Source organism: Oryx dammah, unplaced genomic scaffold (genome assembly GCF_014754425.2).
Source record: "Oryx dammah isolate SB20612 unplaced genomic scaffold, SCBI_Odam_1.1 HiC_scaffold_25, whole genome shotgun sequence".
Taxonomy (NCBI): Eukaryota; Metazoa; Chordata; class Mammalia; order Artiodactyla; family Bovidae; genus Oryx; species Oryx dammah.
The window spans coordinates 43,071,532-43,091,377 of NW_024070209.1; the positions used below are offsets into that span (position 1 = coordinate 43,071,532).

Consider the following 19,846-nt stretch of genomic DNA (forward strand, 5'->3'; position numbering starts at 1 on the left):
AGCACAGGCTCAGTAGTTGTGGCACATGGGCCCAGCTGTCCCATGGCATCTGGGATCTTCTTGGACCAGGGATCAAACACGTGTCTCCTGTGTTGACAAGTGGATTCTTTACCACCAAGCCACAAGGGAAGCCCTGAGTATATACTTTTTAGTCATTCTGGTTTTCCATTCTATGGATTGCCTATACTTATAGACAGTGGATGGCCTGTACTTATGTCCATTTTTCTATTAATTTTTCACTTTCTTGTTGATTATAGTGCAAGAAATTCTATATTCTAGGTAATGTTTCCTTGTTAGGTGCACATGTTGGAAATAACTTGGGCTTGTCGTTTATTCTTTCCATTGGTGTCACTGATGGAATAGAAATTTTTCTTCCAGTTATATTTTTTTAGGTCTTTGTCTATCACTGTTATAGTTTTATATTTATATTTAATTTAACTGGAGTTTAGTTTTGAATATAGTCAGTCAGTCAGTTAGTTCTGTCACTCAGTTGTGTCTTAACTCTTTGTGAGCCCGTGAACTGCAGCATGCCAGGGTTGTCCATCACCAACTCCCAGAGCTTGCTCAAACTCATGTCCATTGAGTCGGTGATGCCATCCCCCTCTCTTGCCTTCAGTCTTTCCCAGCATCAGAGTCTTTTTCAATGAGTTGGCTCCTTGCATCAGATGGCCAAAATACTGGAGCTTCAGCGTCAACATCAGTCCTTCCAGTGAATATTCAGGACTGATTTCCTTTAGGATTGACTGGTTGGATCTCCTTGCAGTCCATGGGACTCTCAAGAGTCTTCTCCAGCGCCACAGTTCAAAAGCATCAATTCTTTGGCACTCAGCTTTATGGTCCAACTCTCACATCCATGTTTGACTACAGGAAAAACCACAGCTTTTATTAGGCAGACCATTGTTGGCAAAGTAATGTCTCTGCTTTTTAATATGATGTCTAGATTGGTGATAGCTTTTCTTCCAAGGAGCAAGCGTCTTTTAATTTCATGGCTGCAATCACCATCTGCGGTGATCTTGGAGCCAAAAAATTAAAGTGTCACTGTTTCCATTGTTTTCCCATCTATTTGCCATGAAGTGATGGGACCAGATGCCATGATCTTAGTTTTCTGAATGTTGAGTTTTAAGCCAGCTTTTCCACTTTCCTCTTTCACTTTCATCAAGAGGCTCCTTAGTTTTTTGCTTTCTGCCATAAGGGTGGTGTCATCTGTGTATGTGAGATTATTGATATTTCTCCTGGCAATCTTGATTCAAACTTGTGCTTCATCCAGCCCAGCATTTCGCATGATGTACTCTGCATATAAATTAAATAAGCAGGGTGACAATGTAGAGCCTTGATGTACTCCTTTCCCAACTTTGAACCAGTTGGTTGTTCCATGTCTGGTTCTAACTGTTGCTTCTTAACCTGCATATAGGTTTCTCAGGAGGCAAGTAAGGTGGTGTGGCATTCCCATCTCTTTAAGAATTTTCCACAGTTTGTTGTGATCCACACAGTCAAAGGCTTTGGCATAGTCAATAAAGCAGAAGTAGATGTTTTTCTGGAACTGTCACTTCTTCATTGGTCCAGTGGATGTTGGCAATTTGATCTCTGCTTCCTCTACCTTTTCTAAATCCAGCTTGAACATCTGGGAGTTCACAGTTCATGTACTGTTGAAGTCTGGCTTGGAGAATTTTGAGCATTACTTTGCTAGTGTGTGAGATGAGTGCAGTTGTGTAGTAGTTTGAGCATTCTTTGGCATTGCCCTTCTTTGAGACTGAAATGAAAACTGACCTTTTCCAGTCCTGTGGCCACTGCTGAGTTTTCCAAATTTGCTGGCATATTGAGTGCAGCACTTTCACAGCATCATCTTTTAGGATTTGAAATAGCTTGACTGGAATTCTATCACCTCTACTAGCTTTGTTCATAGTGATGCTTCCTAAAGCCCACTTGACTTCGAATTCCAGGGTGTCTGGCTGTAGGTGAGTGATCAGACCATCGTGGTTATCTGGGTTATGAAGATCTTTTTTGTATAGTTCTTCTATGTATTCTTGCCACCTCTTCTTAATATCTTCTGCTCATGTTAGGTCCATACCATTTCTGTCCTTTATTGTGTTCCTCTTTGCATGAAATGTTCCCTTGGTGTCTCTGATTTTCTTGAAGAGATCTCTAGTCTTTCACTTTCTATTGTTTTCTTCTATTACTTTGCATTGATCACTGAGGAGGGCGTTCTTATCTATCCTTGCTATTCTTTGGAACTCTGCATTCAGATAGTTATCTTTCCTTTTCTCCTTTGCATTTCACTTCTCTTCTTTTCACAGCTATTTGTAAGGCCTCCTCAGACAACCATTTTTGCCTTTTTGCATTTCTTTTTCTTGGGGATGGTCTTGATCACTACCTCCTGTACAATGTCACAAACCTCCATCCATAGTTCTTCAGGCACTCTGTCATTTCTAATCCCTTGAATGTATTTGTCACTTCCATTGTACAATCGTAAGGGATTTGATTTAGGTCATATCTGAATGGTCTAGTGGTTTTCCCTACTTTCTTCAATTTAAGTCTGAATTTGGCAATAAGCAGTTCATGATCTGAGCCGCAGTCAGCTCCTGGTCTTGTTTTTGCTGAGTGTATAGAGCTTCTCCATCTTTGGCTGTGAAGAATATAATCAAAGAATGTAACATAATATACCTCAAGAGCAGATGTCAGCCTGGCTCATGGGCTCCGGGATCCGAAACTATTGGATATAGTATGAGATATGAATTCAACTTATTCTCCAGCTAATCATTAAAAGGGTTATTAATAAAACCACTTTTCTCTCTCTCTAGAGGAAAATTATCTTGGATTTACTTTGTTAGCACTATTTCCTTGAAATTGTGGGTTAAGATACATAAGGAATGCCTGCTGTTTATCCAGCAGCATATATTTGGTTGCAGAAAGCACAGGCTTTGACATGTCTCCGAGTAAGATAGAACTGTTAACCAAGCTTGCGAGGAACCCACCCTCAGGGATTTTTACACCATAATGGTTTCTGTGGCATCTGCGGCTTGCCTAAGGTGGATGCCAGGTTTACTGTACTGTGCCCTTTCTGGCAAGCTAAGTGACCTTAGTACCAAATTATATCCTTTTGAGTCTTGTGAGTATGAATATCTGCTGGGCATGAAGAGTAGAATTGTAAGGTTTTTCTAACACCATCTGTTAAATCCATTTTTCACCCATTTCACTACATACCAATTTGTCATAAACATGAAACTTGGGGCTCTGTTCTGTTTATTGATGTCAGTTCCTTTCCCAGTATAACATTGTCTTAATATAACTTTGTAATATGTCTAAATAGCTGAATCTTTTTGTTCTACTTTGATAGAATTAACTTTCATTGATTTTTATTGTTTTAGTATCCTTTTAGTAAAGTTCCCAAAAACAAGCTGCTGAAATTTTTATTGAAATTGAATTTGCAGATTACTTTAGAATTAACATTTTTATAAGGTCAGATCAGGGTATGCTGATCTTGTATTTGTAGCTTTGATGAATGCTTTTTAGTTCTAAAGTTAGTGATTCTCTGTGGTTGTCTATGAAATACAAATAATGAATTTTAGTTCTTCCTGAAAGGCCTTATACCTTTCTTTGATTTTGACTGTTTTGGCCAGGTTGCCAGTCTCTCTTTGACAGAGCTGTGGTAGCAGGCATTTTTATCAAATTTCTACTTCAGATTCTAAACTTGCTCTGTTAAATGCTATGTTTACTGTAGTTTTATGCTAGTTAGTCTTTTTCAAAAGAAGTTCCCGTTTATTGATATTTTATATATGCCTTTTTTCAGGTGTTTTTTTGTTTTCACCTTTAGTTATAGTAATATAGAGAATAACATTGATTTCTGATACTGAGCTATTCTTGCATTCCTACTCGATGTTATTTTTTAATGAAATGATTTATCAAAAATACACATATAAATGAGTATGGTGGTTTAGTTGCTAAGTTGTGTCCGACTCTTGCAACTCCATAGCCTGGGAACCTGCCAGGCTCCTCTGTACATGGGATTCTCCAGGCAAGAATATTAGAGTTGGTTGCCATTTCCTTCTCCAGGGGATATTCCCAACCCGGAAATCAAACCCTGTCTCCTGCACTGCAAGGAGATTCTTTACTGACTGAGCTATAAGGGAAGCCCATAAATGAGTATGCTGCTGCTGCTGCTAAGTCACTTCAGTCGTGTCTGACTCTGTGCAACCCCATAGACAGTAGCCCACCAGGCTCCCCTGTCTCTGGGATCCTCTAGGCAAGAACACTGGAGTGGGTTGCCATTTCCTTCTCCAATGCAGGAAAGTGAAAAGTGAAAGTGAAGTCTTTCAGTCGTGTCCGACCCTCAGCGACCCCATGGCCTGCAGCCTTCCAGGCTCCACCATCCATGGGATTTTCCAGGCAAGAGAACTGGAGTGGGGTGCCATTGACTTCTCTGATAAATAAATGAGTATAGAAGATGATTAAAATTGGGGTATTATGCAGAAATGTAACTGTGTGTTCAGAAGGCAGAATTGCCACTATTTGATGAGATGTCCTAGAAGAAGATAAGCTGAAAATGGGCTCTGGGTCATGGTCTGGCCTCATTTTCTCTGATATTTTACAAAAGCCTTTTCTGGAGAAAGTCATTGAGCTAATACTGGGAAACCTAGGGTTATCGACATTTTATGTACTGGGTTGGTGGGAAAGATCGTTTGATTTTTCCATACAATAGTACAGAAAAACCCGAACCAACTTTCTGGTCAACCCAATATTTTGAAAGATGTGCCAGCACCTAGAACTTGATACCTGCCTGTAACAATCAGGAGGATTGGGCTGCTTAGGCTTTTCCACTTTTAAGCTTCTGGTGGCTATCCTTCAGCACTCAGAAGTAGGTCAAAGCAGAACATTTGTGTGTTCTTGAAAGATCCAGGGAGCAGAAGGAAAGAGCTAGACCATCAGCAAGCCAACTTAGGTCAGGCTCACCCAGGCATTGTGAGATATTTTTTTAAATATGGTACCACGTAAGCATTATGTTGAAGTATCGAGTCACTGCACAAATCTGAACTGGCCACTCTCTTTGCCTGTTACAGTTATCCTGGATTTTGTTTTTATTTTCCTGAAGAGTCCTATGATCTTTCTATTTCTATACCCTACTCTTACGTCTTTCTTGGTTTACTCTCTTTGATGTAAAGCACATTTAGCAGCTTCCTGAAAAAGGCTCTGTGGGAGATGAAGTACGGGTCCTTGAATGTCTGGAAATTGTCTTTAATTCTGCTCTCGGTTTAAATAATAGTATGATATAAAATTCCAAGCTGGCTGTTGTTTTCCGTTAAAAATTTGAAGGGATTTCTCTGTTGTCTCCAGCTTCCATTGTGACCACTGAGAAGGCTTGAAGCTGTTTTGATTCTTGTTTCCTTATATGTGCCCTATTTTGTTTTTTGTTTGTTTTCCCCTCTAGAAGCTTGTAGGATCCATCTGAGGATATTAATGATTGTAAGTTACTTTGTTTTCAGGTTTCTATTTTGCTACGTAGTCTTTTCCCCCCTGTATTACTGTGTGTCTATTTATGTTTTATCTCAATCACAATAAAGATTTTCTGTCAGGTTTCTGCTGAACCTTGGTTGTCTGCTTATGTTTAAGAATAAGAGGCTGAACAGCTGATTGAAGGCTTTGAGCAGACAGGCAGGGTTTGTTGTCAGTGAACTTTGTGATAAAGCCAATTCAGGGGGCATGACATAGGATTTGCTAATATTTCCCTGATTTAAACATTCATCCAGTCTCAGGCAGAGTGACCCACCAAACTTATAGAATGGTCAGAGAAACAGACCAGAAAGCTCTTCAACTTTAGATAGGTAGGCAGCTCCAATGAGAGAGTGGAAAGCTGGATGTGTACGGTTTCTCCTTCCAAACTCACCATTCAGCTGAATCACTCCTCACCTAAGAAGCTGCTGGTAAGAGAGAGGGAAGGAGAAAGGCACCAGTATTACAGAGAAATACTGCTATGTGAAAACAGAGAGTAGGGAATTGTGGTAAATTGAACAGTGTGTTAAAAGTGAATGTATATTTTAAATTTATATTTGCTTGGGGGAGGTCTCTTTGCTGTTTCTAAGAGAAATACATGTAAAAATCTCCAATTTTTGATATATTCTCATGGTTTTGTCAGTTATTTTATGTATTTTTGCTACCTTATAAGTTTTGTACTTAGCATGCTTTCTGGTTTTGTTTTTGCTTTTTAATAGATCAGATTTTCTTCTGCAGGTTTGAAAGCTATACATTCTATTTTTATTCTCATTGTGGTTATTTCTAACCATATTTATGATTACCTTTCTCTACCAGTATTTAAAGTTATCAACATTGGAGTCTTACAGTAACGCAGAAGTATTGACAGTCATTCTCCCTCCTCCCCCCGATACACTTTACCTGTTGTCTCTCTGCTCCTCTTCACCCACGTTGATATCACTTAGAGTGTTTATCCCAGTTAATTTTTCATTTTGAATATTTGCTAATTGAACAAATAACTTGTCTGAGTTTGCTGTTTATTTCCTGTATACATTTTATCCATTTATGTGTTTAATCATCAAATTAGTATAATCACCTGGTTTTAAAAACACATAAGGAAATAAGAGCAGTGAGTGACTTGCCTCACTCCAAAGTCCAGATCCCAGAATCAGTCGTGTTTAACTCCATAGTATTGTTTTTACTTTCTTACTTGTAAGTAATGTGCTCACCTTGCTATTTTGACTTACCAATGTTAGAGGTTATCTATTACCCTCTCCTTCCCACCCTCCATGGAGGATTTGACTGCCTTGACTACTATCCCACTCTTCCTCTCACCCCTCTTCCTAATATTATTTTAATTTTTAGTCAATTCCATTCAGTAGCTCAGTCTTGTCTGACTCTTTGCGACCCTGTGGAATGTAGCACGCTAGGGTTCCCTGTCCATCACCAACTCCTGGAGCTTGCTCGTGTCCGTTAAGTCGGTGATGCCATCCAACCATTGCATTCTCTTTCATCCCCTTCTCCTCCTGCCTTCAATCTTTCCCAGCATCAGGGTCTTTTCCAGTGAGTCAGTTCTTCACATTAGGTGACCAAAGTATTGAAGCTTCAGCTTCAGTGTCAGTCCTTCCAGTGAATATTCAGGACTGGTTTCCTTTAGGATTGACTGGCTTTATCTCTTTTTGATCGATCTCCTTGCGCTTTAATTTTTAGTCAAGTTACTGAAAATGTTTGCATTATTGTGACCGTGTAAATATTGTTTCTTTCTTCCCTGTTGTTCATTTCATGTATGACTTTCTGGTTTTCCCGGTATTGCCACTGCCTTGCTTATTTGCCTCGTTTCTGTGTACTGTTCCTGGCTACAAGTTGTGGTGCCTAATGCTTTCGTGCTGGGCCTTTCAAGAGTTCTGCAGTGTAAACAGCTGTCAGAATCCCAGTCTCAGGTATAATTTCATCACCTCTGCTAAGTCAGTTACCTCACATTCATTTGCTTTTTTACTGCTTCTGAAAGTCTCATTGTTGTCTTCTCTTTTATGCTTTGACTTGGTTTAATACCTCTCATTCTTTTATTGTCGTTTTGGGGGAGATTTTGAAGGGAAAAGAGAATAAGGTGAATGGTTAATCTCTTGTATTTAACTAGAAAACAAACTAGTTTTCTTTAATCATGTTTTATACACCCTTGAGAGACTTATCCATAGTGCTGTCCACCCCACTTCCCTCCCCCTGTTCTGTGTTGAACTCAATTCATTAAGAGGTTTTTCCCACCACCACCACCCCCATCAAAGCAACTCTTCTTGAGGTCACTAGTGACCATTACACTGCTTTCCAGTGACCAGTTCTGTGTCTTTGTTCTACCTGATTTACAGGGGCACAGTTGATTACTTCCTCCTGCTTGAAAATCTTTTTTTTTTCCCCTCCCTTGGCTTCCAGGACGCCATACTCTTCTGCTTGCCCTGCAATATCATTAATCTCTTCTTTTTCAGTCTTCATTGCTGATGTCTCTTCATTTCCCCTACCTCTAAATATTGAACGGCCTCAGAGTTTAGACCTTGGACCACTATTGTAAACTTACTCACTTCCCTGATGAGCTTAACCAGTTAGCCAGTCTAGTGATTTATGATGCCATATGTTTTGATTCTAGAGTTTGTATCTCTTCTTTTATCTGAATTCCAAAATCATGTATCTACCTGCCACTTCACTATCTCCACTTGGTATCTTCTAGGCATCTTAGGTTTAGCATGCTTAAAAATCCTGATTTTTCTTTCAAAACCTATTTCTCCTCCATTCTGTGTCAGTAAATGAGAACTCTGCCTTTCTTTTTGTTTAGGCCAAAAATTTTGGAATCCTATGTTTTTCTTTTCGTTCATACCCCATATTGTCAGGGAATCCCATTCATATTAACTTTAAAATAGATTTTGCATTCAGGTACTCCATCCTCCACTGCCTGCTGTCTGGTCTAACCGCATCATCGCTTGCCTAGATTATTGATGGCCTTTTGACTCTGCTCCTGCCCTTACCTCACCAGACCTATAGTCTGTTGTCAAGAGTGGACCAGAGTGATCCTTTTTTAAAAAAAAATCTTAATCATTACACTCCTCTGCTGAAAACCTTTCAATGGCTTCATATTTGACTCAGTAAAAACTCAGAAGTCCTTATATTGGTCCACACAGTATTAAGCTATCTGACCCTCTAGTCTTTGCCTTCTGCTTCCCTCGCAAGAGCTTCCGTGGTGGCTCAGATGGTAAAGCGTCTGCCTAAAATGCGGAACACCAGGGTTCGATCCCTGGGTTGGAAAGATCCCCTGGAGAAGGAAATGGCAACCCACTCCAGTATTCTTGCCTGGAAAATTCCATGGACTGAGGAGCCTGGTAGGCTACAGTTCATGGGGTTGCAAAGAGTCAGACACGACTGAGCAACTTCACTTCCCTCACAAGAGTCACACTGGCCACACTTGTAGTTATTTCAGTACTTGAGGCATGCTTCCCATAGGAGCTTTGAACATTGTTTTTCTCATGTCTGGAGCACTTTTCTCCTGGATATCCTCAGGGCCCTCTGCACCTTTCTGGTTATTGCCCGAAAGTCATCTTCTCAGTGAGCCCATCCATATCACCTATTTTAACCTGCAACCCTTTCTGTCTCCCTCTGCGTTCCCTTATCCTCCTGCCTTTTTTTTTTTCCTTTGCAGCACATATTATGTATCCTCATGCATCCCCATACTTGAAAACAGTACCTGGCAAATTTAGGCACTCAATTATATTGAAAGAGTGAGTGGATAAATTGTAGTAGTAATTGCCTGTTCCTAATACTCTCATTAATGGCAAAAAGTTTCACTCTGAAAAGAGCATAAGTGACTGTTATGAAATTAACAGTAATGTTAATAGTAAACAAAATCAGTTCAAGGTAAATTAATGGCTTAAATTCATAACTACTAGCAATCCCTAGATATTTATAGTTCATCAATGTTTTGTTCTTTATACTACTAATAGACAGTAATAAAAATTTAAATACATAGAAACATCAAACTATATGCCCTTTATTATTTAAATTTTGTGTAGTTTAAATTTGGTTGATTTTTAAACACAATACATTCATAACCTAGCGTACTTGAGGAAATCTTAGTTTAAAGCCAACTTTATTAAGCTTCAGTTGGAAACTACACCACAGAGAAAAGACTCCAATTGTTCAGATAACATACACTTTTTAGATGGCATAATTAGAATTGATACTGTAATTGCCCCCAGCAACTTCATTTTATGTATTGTATTCAGCATACATTTGATTTTAGGATCTGTGGATCTTTGGATGCATCTTTAATCAATTCTGGAAATTTTACAACAGTTATCTTCTGTCGTCTGTAGAATTCATATTAGACATATGTTTAGTCCTCATCCTACCCTCCATATCTTTGTCTTTCATATTTTTCACCTCTGTCTTTTTGCTGCAATCTAGTTAATTTTCATGTATGTAGTATTTGCATGTTCAAGTATGCTATGTTAATGTCGACAAGAACTCCAGATCCTGCAGTCCTTCGAAGTTAAAATGCTTGTTGTTTGTACTGACTCTCATGCATAGTATCTGGCCTCTTCACATTCATGGTCACCTTTATTAATTCATTCCTTGTTAATCTGTAACTTCTGCAGGCCAAATCTGGTCAAGGCTTAATTGTAAAGAATTCACTTCTGCTGCTGCTGGTATAGAGGCATCATTATTTGAGGGCCATTTCAGTCCTTTCTTGAAGATCTTGAGTGAGAGTAGTTCACTTCCCCTCACCCTTACTCTGCTTCTGAGCCCAAAGCTCAGAATCCTCACAGCTAAGTTTCTCTGGGCAGGGGCGCTCATACCCCTCGCTTCTGCCTGGAGTTTCCTGCCCATTTTGATTGATTTTGCCTCTCCCCCTAATTCATATGAGATCAGTACTGCTTTCATGCATGTGTCTGAGCCAGAATCTATCTTGTTGAACAAGAAAGTCTCGTGTGTAGCCCACCATAGTGCCAAAAGTAGAAGCACTCTACAATTTCCAGACTCTTGTAGACAGTTATTCCAAATGTTACATTGTGAAATATCAGATATATCTATATTTTTGTTTTCTTTGAGACTTTTTCATAAAACTAATATTTTACTTTATACAAACGAATCTTTACATTGAAATTAACTGGGACACTCAATATCTCCAGTGGAACCTGAGGAGAAACAAGAATGAAGAAAAGATATTAATACTGGGAAGTAAACAAAGCATAGTTTCTATTGTAAACTTAATAAAACCAGCAAAGCATGTATATCTCATCTTATTTTTCTCATGTGCTGCAGATCGTCACAGATCCTTAAATTAAGACAAACATTCAGGGGCATTCCTGGTGGCTCGGTGGTAAAGAATCTGCTTGCCAATATAGGAGACACAGGTTTGATCCCTAATCCAGGAAGATCTCACGTGCTGCGGAGCAACTAAGCTCAATAGTGTGCTACAACTATTCGAGCCGAGAAGACACAACTACTGAAGCCTGTGTACCCTAGAGCCCGTGGTCCCCCACACGAGAAGCCAATGCAGTGAGAAGCCCACACACTGCAACTAGAGAGTAGTCCCTGATCACTGCAACTAGAGAAAAGCCTGAGCAGCAATGAAGACCCAGCACAGTCAGAAATAAAAAGAATTTTTAAAAGCAAGCATCTGGAGAATTTAAGATGTAGGAAGATTCTTAAATGCCTTCTGACTAATTAAAAATCAGATACCTCTTTAATAGTGAAGTTTAATGTCTTTTTTTTAGTCTATGGCAATACTCTGAAATTCTTTGAAAATTGTTCATCCCTATATGATAAGGCAACTGAACTCAAATTGATTGGAAAAACCCACTTCTTAACCATTGTATTAAGGATTAAACATTTATTCCTTTACTCATTTTCCATTTGTATGTGAAAGAACAACTTTTTTAAAGCCAGCAAAAATTTATTTCTTAGTATGAATGGATAATGCACTTTTCAATCTGAAGCTCAGTAAGTTCAAAATAATATCTATTTAGTTGCTGAGAGGTCCAAAGGATATCCTGCATTAAGCAAAGTACCTGGCATATAATAAGGTCTCTGGCTAAAGTGATAAGTACTTTTTGCTGCTGCTGCTGCCAAGTCGCTTCAGTCGTGTCCGACTCTGTGCGACCCCATAGATGGCAGCCCACCATACTCCCCCATCCCTGGGGTTATCCAGGCAAGAACACTGGAGTGGGTTGCCATTTCCTTCTCCAAGGCAGGAAAGTGAAAAGTGAAAGTGAAGTTGCTCAGTTGTGTCCGACTCTTAGCGACCCCATGGACTGCAGCCTACCAGGCTCCTCCGCCCATGGGATTTTCCAGGCAAGAGTACTGGAGTGGGGTGCCATTGCCTTCTCTAAATCTCTGTTCCTATAGGGCACCATTTTACCTGATCTCCTAGCAGATCCTTAGTCCTTAAAGATAGCTCCTGATTCAAAACTGCATTTTGATAACATTGTTATTAAGATTGTTATTAAGTACTTCTTAATTAACATTGTTAACACTGCATTTTGATAACATTGTTATTAAGAAGTACTTCTTTGTTATTAAGAAGTTATTAAGACATTGTTATTAAGTGTTTTTTAGGACATTGTTTTTAAGACAGTGTTTTAAGTGTTATTAAGACATTGTTATTAATGTTATTATAATAACATTATTATTAAGAAGTACTTCTTTGTTATTAAGAAGTACTTACTACATTGTTATTAAGAAGTACTTAATAACAATGTTATCAAAATGCAGTTTTGAATCAGGAGCTATCTTTAAGGACTAAGGATCTGCTAGGAGATCAGGTAAAATGGTGCCCTATAGGAACAGAGATTTCTATGAAAAAAAGTGAAAGTGGTAGTTACTCAGTCATGTCCAACTCTGCGACCCCATGGGCTGTAGCTGATCAGGCTCCTCTGTCCATGGAATTCTCCAGGCAAGAATACTGGAGTAGGTAGCCATTCCCTTCTCCAGGGGATCTTCCTGACCCAGGTCTCCTGCATTGGCAGGTGGATTCTTAACCCATTAGAAGAGGGGGAAATTATCTCTACCTGTTACTAGCACAGATACTGAGGCACAAGTGGAAAAGCTACTTTCAGGAGTAAGCAGTCAAGATTTTGACAATGTTGAGCACTGAGCTGCCCACACTTAGCACATATGTATGGACTATGTATGTTTATGTACACAGATGGAGGGCTTGCAGGCTGAGCATTTGACATCAATTTAAGTCATTATTGTGAACAGGGACCTCTACTTCATGGTAGTTTTTTTTTAAAAAAGCTCTGTGCTGGGATATGGGACATTTTGGGGAAGTAAATATGGCCCCCAACACACCCTTTTTCTTTCAGACCTTAAAGCAGATGAAGGAAACGTGCTTTTATGGATAACTTTCACTTTACCGCATTAATTTTGTTTTTATTGTTGTTTTATACAACCCTTTGCCTTGTCATAAACAGAGTTATGTTTAATTTAAGAGTAGTTCTTTTTTTAAAAAAAATATAATTTGGCTGCATTGGGTCTTAGTTGTGGAATGTGGGATCTTCATTGTGGCATTTGGGCTTAGTTGCCCTACAGCACGTGGGTTCCTAGTTCCTCAACCAGGGATCAAGCCCACATCGCCTGCATTATAGGGAGGATTCTTAACCACTGGACCACTAGGGATGTCCCTGTTTAATTTTAAATTATGTTCTCCAGTAATATTTGATGGTAGCTGAAGTCTGAAAGGTATTTGCATTTTTTATTGCCTTTTATCCATAAATGTTTTTCCATGTTATGTTTTTTGCATTTTTGCAGTGCTGATGAAGTCCCTTTTCAGTTCATATTTCACTGTAGTTAAAAATATTTCAGGGAATTCCCTGGTGATCCAGTGGTGAGAACTCAGTGCTTCTACGGCATGGGGCACAGGTTTGATCCCTGCAAGTTGTGTAGCACAGCAAAAAAAAAAAAAAGATTAAAAAAATGATTCTAGTGAAGTGAGTAATAGAAGTCTGAGTATGATATAATCCTAGAAACCAGGCTGTTGGGTAGAGACTGGTCACTGGCCACCAGTGTTTCAGTTCAGTTCAGTTCAGTCGCTCAGTCGTGTCCAACTCTTTGCGACCCCATGAATCGCAGCACGCCAGGCCTTCCTGTCCATTACCAACTCCCGGAGTTCACTCAGACTCACGTCCATCGAGTCAGTGATGCCATCCAGCCATCTCATCCTCTGTCGTCCCCTTCTCCTCCTGCCCCCAGTGTTTACTCTCTTGTAATTCAAAAATAGAACTCCCACCTTTTAGCTGGCCATGTAGCTGATCACATGGTTTCTACCTTTTCTAGCTCCTTTGTGGTTTCATTGTAGCCACTGGGATAGAAGTGGAAATGATGCACGTGACTTCCGGATCCTGCCTTTAACAGTACCGGGCATGCATTCTTTATCCTGTCTCCCATTCCCTCTGGGCTGTGCAAGTAAGAATGAGTCATCTGCAGCCGTTTCAGAGGCCTGTTTCAGTGACTGTATTTTGGGTCTCTTTGTATTTTGGATCTCTTTGTTAAAGCAACTTGTGTGTACGTGCTCAATCATATCAGACTGTTTGTGAACCCCATGGACTGTAGCCCATCGGGCTACTCTGTCCATGGAATTTACCAGGTGAGAATACTGGAGTGGGTTGCTATTCCCTACTCCAGGGGATCTTCCCAACCCAGGGATTGAACCTGTGTCTCAAATCTCCTGCATTGGCAAGTGGATTCTTTACTACTCTGCTACCTAGGAAGCTCCTAGATCAATTTAGTCTGTACTAAAACTAATAGAGGGATAGCTATCTTATGAACACAAAAGGTTTAGACTGGAGAAGGATAGGAAGTGGATCAAAGTCTTTAAGTGAGACTGCCTATTCCACATAAAAGGGCTCAGGACGAAACATCTGCACAATGCCAAAGATTCTTCCTTGGGCAAAGATTGTTGAACCTAATGAGGTGGCTATTTGACTTTGGACAAGTCACTTAAACTTTCTCTGTTTGATCTTAAAATGGAAGGATTGAAGAAGTTCTCTCAAGGATCCTTTCTAGCTCTGTCATTCTGTAGATGTATATTGTTCTAGAAAAGACAAGAGAGTAGTGAGGAAAAACTTCAGACGTTATTAATAAGTATCTAAGTTGATCCCTTAGAGAAGGACAATAGTATGTGGATCAGCAGTAGGAGTGGTTATGGATGAAGTCCAGTAGTAGAGCTCTATCCTCTTCTATCTCTGCTTGCAATTGGTTCATTCTTAACTGACTTCATTTCTTTTGGTCAAAACTTACTAAAACCAAGGAGTGGCAGACAACAACAAACTCACATTCTGACCTTTCCTAAACCACTTCCCTCAGAGCTATGGGCTTGATAATCAGTCTTTAAAGTTAGTACGGGTGAAAATACCTTTGGGAAAAGTCACCAGCCCGCAATCTGTTTCTACCCACCAGTGTCCTATGTATCTTAGATCTTTGTTATTGCAGTGCACTACTTTCAGGAGCCTTATCTTTTAGGGAATACACTAAGCTTCTTTAACAAATAGACACACACGAAAAAATAAAATACAGTAGCTAAAGCAAGACAAACATTTTCCTCATGTAACAGTCCAGAGGTAAGCAGGCAGTCTAGGGTCTGTTAGGCAGCTTTGCTTCACAAGGTAAACTTCAAAACCCAGGTTCTTTCTGTTACTGCTCTGCAGTCAGTCCTGTGTGGGTTCTTGTCTTCATAGTTTAAGCTGGCTCATCACCATTATAACTGAGTTTCAGCTTGTGTGAAAGTGTTACTAGAAAATTGGGTTGCAATAAGGAGAACATGGGATCTTTATCAAAGCGATGTCTCCCTGAACAGCAAATAGGTAAATTTTAAGCTAAGGATATATGCATATTCATGAAGGGGTTTGAGCAGAGAGAATTCAGCATAAAATTGGGGCAAAGGTCAACAGAGTTCGAGTCTTATTTGATTGAAGTCAGGTGGGTCAACATCATCATTCCACCGTTCACCTGAATGGGGGCCTTAATTCCTGCAGAACTCAAAGATATAATTTTATTATATATATCCCTTGAGGAGGAACTAAAATTGCTTTACCACTGCACTATTGCTTGACTGCCTTTTCTATATTTCTGCTTTCCCTTTGTTCCCTTAATATCATTAATTACTGAGACCTGTTTAAGGGCAAACATTGCAGCCAGGCGTGGATTATGAAATGGCTTAGGCCCAAATGGCTTCTTTTATGTTCATAGCAGTGCTGTTTACAATAGACAAGACATGGAAATAACCTGTCCATCAACATATGAATGAATAGAGATGTGGGGTGTGTGTGTGTGTGTGTGTGTGTGTGTGTGTGTGATGAAATACTACTTAGCCATAAAAAGAATGAAATAATGCCATTTGCAGCAACATGGATGGACCTAGGGATTATCAACCTAAATGAAGTAAGTTGGAGAGAGAAAGACAAACACTATATGGTATCACTTATATGTGGAATCTGAAAAAAAATACTGTAAATGAACTTATCAATGAAACAGTCTCACAGAACAGATCTGTGGTTGCCAAGGGTGGAAGAGGGTGGAGGGGAGCTAGATTGAGTTTGGGATTCGCAGATGCAAACTATTGTATATGAAATGGATAAACAACAAAGTCCTGCATAGCATAGGAAACTATATTCAACATCTTGTAATAAACTATAATGGAAAATAACATGGAAAAAAATGTAACTAAATTGTTTTGCTGTACAGCAGAAGCTAACAACATTGTAAATCAACTAAAATAAACAAAATTTTAAAATAGAAAAGATACTGACATGTAGCATTTACCCTACAAGATTGGGCCTTACACATCTGACCAGGTTCCCAGTACTAGTCACCAAAGTAAGGTCATTCCTGAACCTATTAATGTATGAAACCTCAAGGAGTAACCCAAAGCTATTTACATTTTTCAAGAGACGCCTCCTGATGAAGACCACCCTGCACCAAAGATATTTCTTGCATCCTCAGATCATAGATTTTCCTATTCTACCTGACCTAAGCGGCTATATCAAAGCCACCAACAACTTCATTCCTTATGAGTTCTTTCTCTCCCATTTCCCCCTTTCTTCTGGACTCAGAGGCGATCATTCTGAGTGAAGTTCTGGCTCTAGAGGGCATCTGGTTGCTAAGAGACAGGACGCTGGGTGGGTGGGGACGCTGCACTGCGACAGGCCTGAGAAAGAATTCGAGGGGGCGGGGGAAGAAACCCGCAAAGGCTAGGCCGAGCAGCCGCTCTTCGCAGCACCCGCTCCCTGCAGCCCGAAAGGAGCTCGTCGTTCATTGGCTGCGCCGTTGCGGCGCTGGCCTGCGATTGGCCAGGCGGCCTCAATCTCCGCGTTCCCCGCCCCGCGGCGCTGGTACCCCAGCGGTTGGGTTTGCGGGTCTGGTCGCGGCCGCTTCATGGCGCGGGTGGTGCGGGGCTCTGCAGGTGACGGGGGCGAAGCGAGGGCCATTGCGGCCTAGAGGTGAGTGACGAGCCGAGGGAGCTCGGGGGTTGGTTGGGGGCGGAAAGTGCGGCGAGAGGCGTTACCATTGGCGGCTAGCGACCCCCTCTGCGGTCTCCTCCGCTTTAGGGCCGGGCCGGAGTCTCGCTAGTGGAAGGAAAGTGCCCCCGAACCGCCCCCACGTGCATCGAGCGGCCCGCCGGCTCTGCCTTCTCCAGATCCCCAAAGCCGGTCCCTCCAGTGAACCAGCTGAGGGAGCACAGCGTCTGCCGTCCTGGCCCCACCCCTAGTCCCTGCCCTGCATCTTCCCCTTCCTCGGCCCACTGCTTTCCCCGCGCCTTTGTCCACCCCTCACCCGCTCAGCGCCCAGAGTTTCTGCACCCGAGGGAAGGCGGGAGACCACCAAGGTCTGGGCTGCCTTAGAGGACGTGCAGTGCAGCGAGCCTCTGGGCCTAAGGTTGCGGGGCTTTGATATGTTCTTTCTGGGTTTCAATTGTGGTTTTATTTTCTCCTTCACTATGAAAGCCAGAGGCCCGTTCTCGTGGTCAGAAAGCCTGGGCACAAGGCTTCTACCCTGGTGATGACTCAGTGATGTCGCCCATCCTCTGTTATGCCAGAAGCCTTTGACCTGCCCTGCTGGCTCCTCTAGCACCGATCCTTCTCAGCCTAGGGGAAAAGTCTCTGTCTACCAGATCTTTTTCCATTTGAAAATAGGAAAAACAGATGCCAGTTTTGGACCTCTGTTTGTCTTGTTAGTACATTTAAACTCCCATCGTGGAAATGGAGAGGGCATGAGATGTGTTAAAAAGTGTATTTAGAGTAGTAAACAATTTTTATTTTTGGTAAATAACATGTTTCATACTAAACAGTATGTTTTTAATATTTTATCATGAATGGGAGTAAAATCTAGTAATAGTATAATTTGAGCTTCAAACTTTTTCTTATTGGCAGTTTTTGATAAGTCTGTACTTCTTTTCCAGAAGGGGATGCACAGTTGCAACTACTCAGAGAATTCTGACTCTAGGGATGCTTTCTTGAACATCTATTTAATTGGAATTAATACTGGGTAGTTTTCCCTTGCTTGGTGTGATTCAGTTGTGTACGGAAAATATCAACAGAAAAAAATTGTTTTTCACATTTAGATGATTTTCAGTTCAGTTAGTTCAGTCCCTCAGTCATGTCCAACTCTTTGTGACCCCATCGACTGCAGCAGGCCAGGCCTCCCTGTCCATCGCCAACTCCTGGAGTTTACTCAAACTCACGTCCATTGAGTCAGTGATGCCATCCAACTGTCTCATCCTCTGTCGTCCCCTTCTCCTCCTGCCTTCAATCTTTCCCAGCATCGGGGTCTTTTCAAATGAGTCCGTTCTCGAAGCAGGTGGCCAAAGTATTGGAGTTTCAGCTTTAGCATCAGTCTATCCAATGAATATTCAGGACTGATTTCCTTTAAGATGGACTTGTTTGATCTCCTTACAGTCCAAGACCCTCAAGAGTCTTCTCCAACACCACAGTTCAAAAGCATCAATTCTTCGGTGCTCAGCTTTCTTTATAGTCCAGCTCTCACATCCATATATAACTACTGGAAAAACCATAGCCTTGACTAGACGGACCTTTGCTGGCAAAGTAATGTCTCTGCTTTTTAATATTCTGACTATGTTGGTTGTAACTTTTCTTCCAAGGAGCAAGTGTCTTTTAATTTCATGGCTGCAGTCACCATCTGCAGTGATTTTGGACCCCAAGAATATAAAGTCTATCACTGTTTCCATTGTCTCCGCATCTATTTGCCATGAAATGATGGGACTGAATGCCATGATCTTAGTTTTCTCAGTGTTGAACCTCAAACCAACTTTTTCACTCTCCTCTTTCACTTTCATCAAGAGGCTCTTTGGTTCTTCACTTTCTGCCACAAGAATGGTGTCATCTGCATATGTGAGGTTATTGATATTTCTCCCAGCAACCTTGATTCCAGCTTGTACTTCATCCAGCCCAGCGTTTCTCATGATGTACTCTTAATAGAAAAATGAGCAATATACAGCCTTACATACTCCTTTTCCTATTTGGAACCAGTCTGTTGTTCCATGTCCAGTTCTAACTGTAGCTTCCTGACCTGCATACAGATTTCTCAAGAGGCAGGTCAGGTGGTCTGGTATTCCCATCTCTTTCAGAATTTTCCAGAGTTTGTTGTGGTCCACACAGTCAAAGGCTTTGGCATAGTCAATAAAGCAGAAGTAGATGTTTTTCTGGAACTCTCTTGCTTTTTTGATGTTTCAGCAGATGTTGGCAGTATGGTCTCTGGTTGCTCTGCCTTTTCTAAATCCAGCTTGAACATCTGGAAGTTCACAGTTCACGTACTGTTGAAGCCTGGCTTGGAGAATTTTGAGCATTACTTTGCTAGATGTGAGATGAGTGCAGTTGTGCAATAGTTTGAGCATTCTTTGACATTGCCGTTCTTTGGGATTGGAATGAAAACGGACCTTTTCCAGTCCTGTGGCCATGCTGAGTTTTCCAGATTTGCTGGCATATTGAGTGAAGCACTCTCACAGTATCATCCTTTAGGATTTGAAATAGCTCAACTGGAATTCCATCACCTCCACTAGCATTGTTAGTAGTGATGCTTCCTAAGGCCCACTTGACTTCACATTCCAGAATGTCTGGCTCTAAGTTGGTGATTACTTCCCATCGTGATTATCTGGGTCGTAAAGATCTTTTTGTACAGTTCTTCTGTGTATTCTTGCCACCTCTTCTTAATATCTTCTGCTTCTGTTAGGTACATACCATTTCTGTCCTTTATTGAGCCCATCTTTGCCTAAAATGTTCCCTTAGTATCTCTAATTTTCTTGAAGAGATCTCTAGTCTTTCCCATTCTCTTGTTTTCCTCTAGTTCTTTGCGTTGATCACTAAGGCTTTCTTATCTCTCCTTGCTA

The 19,846-nt window shown here is 40.8% G+C and overlaps 1 protein-coding gene across 6 annotated transcripts in view; it reads left to right on the plus strand.

Moving 5' to 3' along the window:
- Positions 1-16,806: 16,806 nt before the first annotated feature.
- Positions 16,807-19,846, plus strand: part of KIAA1841 (KIAA1841 ortholog) — a 58,127-nt gene continuing 55,087 nt past the window's right edge. For 5 of the 6 annotated variants that reach the window (XR_005718322.1, XM_040224173.1, XM_040224175.1 and 2 more), the window contains exon 1: positions 16,807-16,943. The gene's annotated coding sequence lies outside the window, so the exon portion shown is untranslated. The remainder of the gene's footprint in view (positions 16,944-19,846) is intronic. The other variant, XM_040224178.1, reaches the window with a different exon arrangement.